The sequence below is a fragment of the Vidua chalybeata genome, chromosome 3 (genome assembly GCF_026979565.1).
Source record: "Vidua chalybeata isolate OUT-0048 chromosome 3, bVidCha1 merged haplotype, whole genome shotgun sequence".
Lineage (NCBI taxonomy): Eukaryota > Metazoa > Chordata > Aves > Passeriformes > Viduidae > Vidua > Vidua chalybeata.
In genome coordinates, this window is record NC_071532.1 from 68,446,613 (window position 1) to 68,459,002 (window position 12,390).

Below are 12,390 nucleotides of genomic sequence, written 5' to 3' on the forward strand. Positions count from 1 at the left end.
CTCTTGGCATGTCTATTGTGGTTCCAGTGACCCTGGAGCTCTAGGCTTTGTGAGTTTCTTAACCCTAACCTTAAGCATAACCCTAACCCTAAGCAGAGCAGTAAATGCAGCCTTTTTTTCAGGCTGAGGTGGCCATGACCTGGCTGGTGCCAAGGAGAAAGGTGAGGAGGGAATTGTGTTAGAGCAATGCCGTGCTTCCTTTGGCATGCCTTTTGTAGCCGCACCAAAACCCTTCATTTGTTGCTCACACTGACTGCATTGGAATTGTCAGTGTAATTGTTTTTTTCCCTGTGTCCAGTTGTAAACCATTTTGTAATGCATGTGAAAAGCCATGGATGGCTTAGTGCCTAGAACAAATTTTCTTTTAGCATTAACAAATACTGACCTTCTCTGGAAGCGTTTTGTACATGACCAGCACTTTGTTAGCATGAGTCATTATCTACAAGTTAAGGAATGTGTGCCCATACTTAGACAGCAGAGCATGTTTGAGGTTAGAAGGAGTTATTGCAAGGAGCTAGAAGTATATAGTGTTTTGAGGCTTCTTTGTGCCTGTCACTTCCCAGAAATCCTTTTTTTTTTTTGGTTTTATTTTATTTAAACTTTTACTTGAGTATAAGATTTGTCTCTCAGATTTGAAGCAAGTGTATTTTAGACAAAACACGATTTAGCTATGATGTGTAGAGTACAAGGTAAAGGTTTAGTCTTCAAAACCTGCTGAATTTGAATGACATTTAGAAGAAACTTTCTTATAGCATCTAATCTATAAAGCAAATATGTGAGCTGCTGCACTGAGGGCATTCAGGGTCTCTCCCTCCAGGAATGAGCTTTTCCTGCTGCCTGGGACAGGAGACAGGTAGAGCAATGCAACTGACACACATTAAAAATCTGCATCATTATTTTAAAATATTATGTGCAATTACTAGTGGGCAGCCCACTTTTTACCCAGAAGACATAAAAAAACATTTATTACATGAATAACGCATTTTCCTGTTTTTATATACAATATGCCATTTCTTGTCTTCATCTACATGTAGATGAAGTACAATATGCAGTTAGTACATTCTGAAATAAGAGACATCAGTTAATCTTGGAGATTAAGTTCAGGTCTTTTTGAAGTGAGTTTTACAAGGTTTTAATGTCTTCCTTTTTCTTTTATACTGAAAAAAGAACAAAGTAAAATTGAATGCAAAAAATTAGACCTTTGATTTGGGTGGAAAGCAGTATTGAAAGGTTAAGTACTCTGTGTTGTTAGCACGGAAATTATGATTAGGCAGGGTTTGTTTAACCAGCTGTGACCTAATAACTTTTGCACAAGAATGATAAGCACAAACTGTACCTGAGGAAACCAGATCCTTTTCAGGGTGAGATTGGTATTCACACTCCCCATTTCCTCTGCTTTACATCACAACCCGTAAATGATACCAGCAGAGTGAGAGCAAGCAGGGCGAGCAGGGTTTCCTCCCAGGGCAGAAGCACATACAGTCCAGGTGTGCGTTATGTTCACTGATTTTGGCAATCAAGGACTGTGAGCTGCCTGCCACAGATGCTGTTCTTCTCCACCTCACTGCAGGACATGAAGGGTGACTTCTCTGTAGCCATGTTTGCAGAAGAGTCCCAACACTTTGTCACTCTTCTATGACGTGGCACCTGACTTCTTCAGAGAGAAAAGAAGAACATCCCACTGGATCTAGATCAGTGCAGTAACAGATGACAGACTTGCAGTGTCATTGCTCAAGAAACAGCTAAAACACAGTTTAATCCCAAAGAGAATGGATTTTCCACATTGTGTGGAGAAAAAAATTCAAACCCTAGCCACCCCCCACCCCAACATGATTTGTCATGCTCACAGAGTGACTAGTACTTCTAAAATATGTATGGCTGAGAGCCTTGACCTAGTTTCATATGCCAAATCTGAGAACAAAAGAAAGGTCTGGAGGAGGGAAAGAACAGGGTGGCACCACTGCACTAAACCCACAGTTCTACATTGTCCTCTTTCATCCTGCTTCCAACACCTACTTTTAAGGCAGCAGTTTCTGTGAAAGTTCTTTACTATCTTCTGTAAGGTAACATTTCTGCTGTACCCAGTGCTTCTGCCTTTTACTCAGAGACACTGCTAGGGCCTACATAAGCCAGTAAGGGTGGATGAGGACTACTATCCACACTCTTTCCTTCATCCTGCTGCAGCTCAACTCTATGTAACATGAAGACAGCCAAAATCAGGAAAGTAAGAGGATTCACTTGACCAAATGCAGATTTTGACAATGTCAGCACCTCCCCTGAGTCCCTGGGGAGAGAAAGAGGGTCTTCCAGGACACAAAACATCTCATCCAAGCCCAGGAGTCTGAAAGAAGTCATCTTTGAAGCACCTCCTGATGATCAGGGGAATCTTCTCAGACACAGGTGACTACAGTCAGATGGGCCATTCTCAAACAATCCCCATTAACATTAATTAATTTTAGTCTTATGGAAATGCAGATATATATTTCCAAATATATCCACATTATAACTATCTTCTGCTTCTCCCCCAGAGTCAGTAGCCAGTAGCTCGTTCGTTCATTCATTTGTTCCTTCCTTCCTTCCATCCATCCACCCATCCATCCATCCATCCATCCATCCATCCATCCATCCATCCATCCATCCATCCACCTAGCTGCAGCTCCTTATCAGAGGGAAGAAGGGAGAGAGAGACAGGAAAAGCAGGGCCTGCTCACCCCAGAAGCACCTGGCAACCAGAAATGCACATGGCAAGAATAGTTCAGGAGATAAGAAAGCAATTGAATTAACCCCTGCTATAGCCCTCCAAATGCAGGCAACCTGGAAGCTAAATTTCTGCTTTCATTATAACTAATTGGCAGTTACTGTCTACAAGGTGCTTCTTGGCTTCGGTTAAACAAAACCAGAAAATGAAACATTAACTGGTAATAACTGATAAAGCAGGGATGAAAAAAGAGCAGAGGAGTGGAAAGGACAGGAGCAATTCTTAATTAAAGCCTTTTCTCCAGCAACTTGCAGCTGCCTTTCTGGCATGAGTGCCAGTTTCTGTAGCAACATGTGCAGGGCAGGTTGACACAGGTGTGAAAGGTGTGCTGCAGTGGTCCCATGCTGCAGGGGTCCCTGAAACCCATTCTGAAGCTATCCCCCATACTGCAGCTGTCCCCACATTCACTGCTCTCTGGGCACCCTGACATCTGCCTCCCTTCAGTAGGTGAGGTTTTTGCTCTCGGCTTCCTTTGCATCTGAAGCACAGAAAAGTAGCATATAAAGTGATAGGAAAGTGAGTGTGGCTGGGCCACACACTGATGGAGAGACACAGGCAAGTGTCAAAGCAAAGGAGAAGAGCAGGCAACTTAAAAAAAAAAAAATCAGTGCTATTAAAGAAATAAAAGGGCATTCATATGTATACGCACATTTTCCAGGATGTGTCTGTTTCTTGGATGTTTCATTTTACAGTGTAAAAGGACAATGTGTAACATCTGTAAGTTACACATTAACTTCCTTGAAGAAGTGTAATAGTAGAAATCTACAAAATATTGTAGGGTATTGAAATATTTTCTTGCTGCCAACAAGTTACAGGTTCAAGAGGCACAAACCAGCATCTGATAAGGGTGCACAGCATTAGGGCTCACAGATCTCTGTCTTGATCATTCCAGCAGAGTCAGTGGTCTGGAATGCCTTCTCTGCCACAAGATGGACGCTCCTGAAATGCACCATGGCTTTATTCTTTACTTGACGTCCTTGTGACTCGAAGAGTAGCAGGAAGTGCATGGCATGGACTGCAGATGGATAGGTTCTGCAGCTGAACTCAGCTCCTTGGTACAAATAAATCATGTTCAATTCCATCCTTGCTGATAAACTAGGATGGCTACCAAGAGTTACTATGGCAAGCCACCACCCTTGGTCCTGACTCCCAAATGAGGTCAGGGTAGGAGGACACTGAGACTCTTGAAGCCACAGACTGAAACAATCTGAGGTGGGGACAGCAGGACCTAGAAACTTAAGTCTACTAAAATAATCTGCTCTAGGATTACTATTATCTCTTCTCTTATTGTGTCCAGAGAAAACTCTTTCTAAATCTAAGAATAAATGTGCTATGAGTGGCCTATGTGCAATTTTTTTATGATAATACATAACATAATATAAAGCTTAAAAGCTTCTCGGGGCAGTTTGAGAAAAAACACAGCTGCTTAGACAACACCCAACAAAACTAGGCAGATAAAGCAAGGAAAACAGCCTGTACAATAAGCCTGTGATGGGGCAACTTTCCAGCAACTACCAGCCAGATAAGTCCTACCCCAAACTGGTGTAGCTCCACATGCCTGCAACTGGTATGCAGTTAAACAGCAGGGGAGGGGTGACAAGCACCTTCTCAACTTTCATACCTTGCTGGGCTTGTAACTACAGCTTCCAGCCTCAACACAAACTTCTGCCTGGACCTTAACACGTGTTTTCCTGTGTTTCCTGCTGAGTCTCTCTATTGCTGGGGAACAAGATGACTAAAAGCAAAACTAGTGTGCTGGGGGGCTATTTCTAAACCCATCTGTCTGCTGGTGCTAAGAGAGTCACACAGGGAGTCAGCAGAGGGGCACGCCTTGCTAGACACAAGTTTTGAGGAAGGAGATCCTTGTGACATGGTCAAAAAATTGTACTTTTTCAAAGGAGCAGTTGATACAGGGTCATCCCCTAAGCTGCTGTGTGCCCTTTTTCTCTCCTTTCCTAACTTCCAAGTCACATGTCTGCAGTTTATTAAGAGGTTTCATTTAAATCTTAAATAAATAAAATTTAAAGAGTAAACAACCCTCATTTCCTAAGCTTAATCATTAAAGAAGTGGATTTACATCCTGAAAATGAGATTATCTGTTTGCTTTTCCTTTACACATAGTGCTGGGATTAGAAGCAAGAATATTTTCAACATTTTCTTTCTCTGTATGCTGGCTTTTGCAGGAGACTCTGTGCACATTCTCGATCCACCAAAAATTGCCTGAAGACTAGCAGAACACACAGCTCAAGGCACTTTCAGACTATCACTCCCTTTACAGACATATATTTACCTTTACTTAGCAACATGCACTGACTGAGGACTCTGGCCCCCAGGAACACTTTTGCAAATGTAATGCAAACCTGGCATTAGCTGCAGGATTTTTCTCTGATGACAAGGACGTCATCTAAGAGGCTCCTTAGGCTATAGTAGTGCCCAGTGAGCTGACCTCTCAGGACATGCTGGGACATACAATGACACAGCCTAAGAAAAGTATAATTTAAATATGTAATTTTGTGCAGGGCATCATCAGCCCAGATAAGCTCTACCTTTGCTGAACTTCTTTCTGTATGTACATTCTTGGCATCTTCTAGGGCCAAATCTACAAGCTATGCTTCCTCTGTACTGTGACGACCAGCATGATAAAAATTGTGATGGTGGCATTTAAGAACTAAGGTCAATTTTAGATTTAATGCCTTTCATCTCACATGTGTCTTTACAATCTTTAGAAAAATCCACAAAATAATACAGTAGCCACTTTGTGGTAGTTGCTGATACTTAAGTTACAATAAGGCAGCAGAAGTGGGAAGAAGGTGAGATGATGAGTTAATTGCAGAACTGGGGATTCGACAGTGTGACCCTGAGTCAGATTTCATTTCGTCATCAGCTGAAACTCTACTCCAACCCCAGGCAGCTTGCAGCCTGGGGTCCCCTCAGTGTGGCCTTACCCACCCACTGTTACCTGGGATACTGGCAGTCTGTACCTGCAGTGTGACACAAACCCACACCGTTTGCAAAACACGGCTTCCTGGAACAGCTGTCCTGCTCACAGCACTCTCCTTGCTGAGGTGTTTCCCCAGGCTGCTCAGATGCACCTTTCCATACCTGGGCACATGAAATGGCACCTGGATGCTGCCCATATGCCATGTTCTTGTCCAGGCTTTTGGCAGAGTGGAATATACACTTCTAGGTGGCTTCACAACAGGCTTCACACCCAGTAGAAAGGACACACATAAACTAGATTATGGGGTTATGTGGTCTGTTTCTTAGTGAAAATAGACAAGAAAAAGCCCATTTCTGTTTTTAATTTCTTCTTTATTGCCATTTGTGCTCAATCTCAAGATATTGTGTGTAAGAGAAAGTTCTCAGAAACATTAACTTATCTGGGAATAAAAACAATAAATAGTGAACATTTACATATGAACACAGAGTTAGAAAAATATAATCAAGTCCAATTGTTTGAACTTATGTTTTCTCACAAACTGTTTTACAAGCTATATTGAATTTACAGCACATCCCGCTCATTCATTCTTTGATCTACTGCACATTATTTCCACTACAATTTATCACTCATATCAATGATGTTTATCTGATATTTCTGCTGAAGTACCAAAAAAGTGTTGGTGTTGTTGCTTAGCATCCCACCATCAATCCTTTCTCCTCATTAAGAAACCAAGTGGCATATTTCCTACTCATCAGCATGGCTTGTACTACGTGTAATGTTATCCTACTAAACCACTGCAAATGTTCTTTTCCTCACCTTGCAAAATAGCTTACAGGTGTATTAATAATATTCTGAATAAAGAGTCTCTAAGTTCATACTATCCACATGAAAAAGATGGCCTCAGAACAAGAGTTAGGTTTAAATTGTGATGCATTTGTGTGGAAATGGCTGTACTAGGTCTATATTAAGCATCTATTAGACATACACTAAACATCTATATCAGATATTCTTACTTATGGCAATATTCAACAATAATTCTTCTTTTGAGTTTCAGAACTTTACCCTATAAAGAGACAATATTTTCTTCTTACCATCATGTAGGACTTACATGCACTCTAAATCTGGCAAAGCCAAGACACTTGTAACATTTTCTATTAATATAATTTTTAAAACCTCTCTAGATTATGTACAGTATTACAAACATCTGAACTATGAAACTCCAAAATCTTAAGGAGGTTAAACATTAAAAAACATTTCAAGCAGTATGCCAGGCCCTGTAGACAGCTAAAATTATTTTATTGAAGTCTGTTCATACAGTTTTGTTCACAAATTCTGTAGTATTTCCCCAAAAGAGCCTGCGGCTTGCAGTTATTTCCTTGTACTGTCACAAAGCTTACTGAGATGGCAAGAACCTTAGGAGTATATTAAACTAAATAATTTATGCTGGCTATTTTAGAAACAGAATAGGCATTAGGGAGTTGTGTAAAAGAAGTTTGATTTCACTACCTGGTAAATTCTTAAAGGCTGTGCCTAACCTGTAATGCAGTCAGCACAAGATTCAGAATCACAAGCAGTTTAATACAGGATCTATGTTCTCACCTTTAGACACTGGATAAATAAGAATTTGCAAAAGACAAAATCTATAGTCATAACTGTATGTTTACATTTATTATTTTAAAAATAACTATCACATCTTCTTCTAAAATTGAAATATTTATTAGAGGAGCCTTTCTCACAAAGTATCCCTCTCTAGCTAGGACCACTGTTGGACACTTCATATGCAAAAGCCCAGAGCAATTCTGCACCCATCAACTGAACTACAGCCAGAATTTATGTCCACACCTAGGCTGGAAATAGTTTTGGAACAATGTTCATTAGCACTCACAGCTTTAGTCAGCCCTGTGCCTGTGGACTGCTGCTGTTTTCCATGCCCCTCTCCATCCATCACAAGCCTTGCAGCCATGCCCATGGGAGACCAGAGGGAGACTGCAGCAGAAGGAGCCAGGCCACTGTCTAGACATGTGGCCACATCCCAGCCCCGTCCCCTCTGCTGGAGTTTCCACACCTGCCACTGGCTTACCCTTCCCCTTAAAGTAACCACTGAGAAAGTACAAACGCTAACTCAAAGCTGCCACTCCACCTACGTGCCAAAACCCAACAGTCCCTCTCAAAATCACTTGGGAGCATCCTGAGGTACTTACAGGGCTTTGAAGCCTGCTGCCCAGTGCTTCTCTCTTTTGAGTGAAAGGGTTCAGCCTCCTATCTCGGGGTCCCTATTTGTCCAGCTGAGGTCAAGTAAAAGCCTCTGGAAGCCTAAAGAGAGAAGAAAAGCATGGGAGCTGAGAAGAGTCACCTTTCAAAAGGTGAACTGAAAATCTACTTCTGAACTGATCAACTTCTTTATGTAACTTCTCTAACAAGATGCATTTTATTGATTCCTTATATATAATAGATATAAATACACAGGGCCTTGTGGATCAGTTATCAGAGATAAGGTGAGTTCTGGAGAAAGTCACACAGTTATGTGTTTTTAATTTCAGTGCAAGCATAATATATGGTGAAAGAAATAATGACAAAACAAAACAACAAAAACCCAAAACCAAAAAACCTCTTTGCACTAGCATTAAAGTAGCAATAGGAACCATGGGTCTGCCTGGGCCAAACTAGACACATTGAATTCTCTTTTACTTGTATCTTCAAACCAGGTGGTTCAGTTAGCACACAGTGTCCTATGATCAACTTCCAGCTAATCAGCACTGAATAATATTAAAAAACATATGTCTTGCCAGTACACAGTACCTCATGTAAAAGCCAGGAAGTAGTAAGTGGGCATAAAACTATTGAGACCAAGCTCTGTTCTACAGGAAGAAAAAAATCATATTTAATGGCCTTATTCTGACCCACTTATTATTTGTCAAAATTTTGCAGTGTTTTCAATTGTAAACTCGATGATGCTTAGAAACTCCTGAGAGGCATCTAGATTTTCTCCTGTAGTTAACAAAAGGTTTTCTCCATGGGTTTTAACATGAAACCAGAGTCATATAGAACCATAGAATGGCTTTGGTTGGAAGGGCCCTTAGAGATTACACAGCCCTGCCATGGGCAGGGACACTGTCCACTAAACAAGATTGCCCAAAGCCCCATAAACCTGGTCTTGAATGCCATCAAAGCAGCCAATCCTGTATTTCACTCCCAGAATTTCCAAATTTCTTTCATCTGCTGAACTGCTCTGACTTGTTAGGCTTAATATATCACTCCTAAAATTTTGTGAACATCAATTCTGTGCTTGCTGTCATAAAGACTGGCAGCTCTTCCTACTAAACCATTGCAGATTTGAAATTCTGTGTGTTTTCCTTTACTCTGGTTTTATGCTGTAATAATTCACTGGGATTATTGAAAGTCACAGAAGAAAAACATTTCTCATTGAGCACAGGCATAATGAAACTGTAGCAGCAGCAGACTTAGAGGCAGCACCCTATTTATAAATCAGACTACATTCTCAACATTCAGTCAGCTGCAAATAAAATATGAATATTTACAGATAGCTACATTTTTCAAATACGTACAAATAATTGTTTTTCTAGGCTACTTGTCTGGAAAATCAGTTTGCCTTCCCACAAACAAGAAAACTACACTCATCCCCTCACAACTCCTATGTAAGTCCCATTGGCTCTTGGTATGAAGGGGCCTCAGAAAGTTTTGCATATTTATATAAAAATAATCCCATTTTTCAAATAGGAAGAAGTGGTAGTTTTCCAAATAGTTTAAGTCATATTTCAAAAGTGTCACAGGCCATTTGAAGTCCAGGAGTGCTAAAAAAGCACACTAATTCCACTGCAGCTCAAGGAGAACTATTGTTGCATTTATAGCAGGAAAGGGAAAAATCAAAGAGGGGGAAAAAAGCTATGTTTTTGAGGATTGACTTCCTTCTCTTAACTAAGTACTAACTTGACTTGGGTTAGTGGCAGCTTGCAGATAGGTCTACCAAAGAATGCTTTGGCTCTGTTGTGGAAAATTGATTTATTGCCCAGAGAACAATTTTTCTGAGCACAAGGAATATAAAACGTATTAAAAATCAAGGGTCAGCAATTGCCTTAGAAGTAAATGGGCAGACATGAGCAGTGTCTTCCTGAGAAATAGTTCAGCCTATAAACAAAGGCAATATAGTAAAGCTGGGCACTGAGGTTTGAAATACAGAAACAAATACAAATTCATTCTGAAGGTCCTAGACCACTGTCAAACAGACTGGTCTGCACGAGGACTTATTGCACATTGAGTCTGGCCTGGTTAAGCCTGTGCCCTTCATGGCACAGCCCATGTGTGTTGGCTATCAACCAGCCAGGCCATGGCAGGGGCTGCAGAGCACACAGCTCCCTTGGCACCACACAAACAGCTTTCCTTCACACAGGCTAAAGGGAATCACCACAAACCTTGCCCTATTTTGGATGGGCAACCACACCACTAACAGCATCAGCAGGTCCCTCAGTGCAGACACAGCCTGTGACATCCTGAATCCATCTCCTTTTCCTGTGTAAGGAGGTTTTACAAGATGTGTTCCATTTTTATGTATTACTTGAATAACAGATGCATGACCACCTTATCACTGCCTCTGTTGGTTGTATTGATTCTCTCCTGTATGTGTTTGATAAGTTAGCTAATACCCACTGACAGGAAATCAGCAAAAACTGATTCAGAATGGATGCAGCAGTCACTATATGATTTACAGAGGTGAGGAGACATCTGAAAATGAAAAAGAGAGTTGCTGCCATTCTGTGGCAAAGAAACTAGTCTGCATTTAGACAGTGAGAGAGCTCCAAAAGTTTGGAAGATCAATTCTTTTCAACCAGTCGCTCAGATCCCCTTGAAGACTGCAGTGCTGCAGGATCTGATGAGAAATGGAGACATGCCTGTGAGAGGGAATGGAAACCAGTCTGTTGGATGAAGCAGACCCTGGCTGGCCCAAGGAGGCTGCACAGCTGGTCTCAATGCCTGGCTGCCCACCAAGTGGCTGCAGAGTGCAGCACCCCCCAGGGACATGGGCTGTGTGCTGCCAAAAGCTGCATTCAGTGCTGTGAAGGTTCCTGCTCAGCAATGAGCAGGCAGCTCTGACCACACAGCACTAGGCTTTTTCCTGGGGGATTGTCAGGGTATCAATTTGTTTGGGCCAGTGGATCTCATCCATATAGTGCAGAATCACTGTCCTGGGACAGGATGCAAACCATGTAGTGGTGGAACAAGTCTGTTCTGGTGCAGTTGACAGTCTCTGGAGGCAGTACTTTACAATTATCTCCAATTTAAGGAAAGACAGTGTGTAGTACACTGCTCTAGAAACAGCAATTCATGCTCAGAAGCTTGCAAGTCACAGCTGCAGTGCATACGGAGTCGTTCCCTCCCCTCCTTACACTGCAGCTTTGAGTGACCCAAAATGAGACAATCTAGTGTCATGATAACATCTATTTTTCAATTTTAAACTCAGAAAAAAACCAGTGGTGTGTGACACAGGAAATGGTTTAGCCTCATTCCCTTAGCTGGTTCATCTCCAACAACTTTTGAACCCTCTGACTAATTTTAAATACATTTGACATAAGAACAGAGGTCTTGAGGGTAAAAAGTTCATTCCAGTTTTGCAAAATCAGCATTCAGCTAGTGAGGAGAACTCTCTGCTCAGGGAAAAGGCAAGGAGGGTTTGATCCCTCGCTGCTTTGTTTGGCTTGCTCAGCTCTCAGGAGGCAGCAGCCAGCTGGGTTCCCAGCATCACAGCCAGGCAGTCAGCACGTGCACAGCTACAGACCTGCTGCAAAACACAGTGTTTCTTGCCTGGCTAGACAGCAAACCACGGGCACTTCCTACACTCAGGAATGGGCTGAGGATACTCCCTGGTGGTGAGGGATTGAGCACAGGGTACATCAGGGATGCAAGAGGGAGCTGAGGGGAGATGGAAGAAGTGTACTAAGGAACACAAAAGGGATGTCAATATAAGCACAGAGAAGGCACAACAAGCCCCAAAGAATCTCTCTTTGCTTATGAATTCTATATTGCACATGAGATCACTTCGCTCACCACTGTAAGGCAGCTGTCTCTGGAAGAGACACAACAGCTGTGTGATAATGCTGCCTAGAGCCCTATGAAAACTTGGCATGTATAAAGCAAGGGCAGCTCCTGGACATCATATATTAAATGCAGGATGTTAAAAAAAAGGAAAATCATATATGAGGAAGAATAATGTTGGTAACCCTAGAAGGTGGCTTTTGAACCAACATCATAGCATCAAGCTGGCATGGAGATTTCCCATTGTAAATAGCATTGATCATACTTCTCTTTTTTGAAGACAGGACAAACGAAAGTAGTGGGAATTCATGGTTTCACCACACCAGAAGAATGCATACTTCAAGGTCAGGTTGTGATTGCTAGCCTTTTGCATACCACAGGCTTTAAGATTTCACTGTGCCTTTTGAACACAAGTCTCCAACCTCCATCAGTCCTCTCTTGTGTATTTTTAGCTATGCTTCATCGCTAACTCAACTCATAGACTTTGAATAAATCACTGATGTGACACCATTTATTTTTATGTCATGTGCTAATACACACCCACTACAGTTCCTGCAGTCATCAGTGATGCTGATCCAAGTATTATGCAGGACTGCCACCCAACTGATTACAAACAGAATTAACAGATACACTCTGAGGGCTA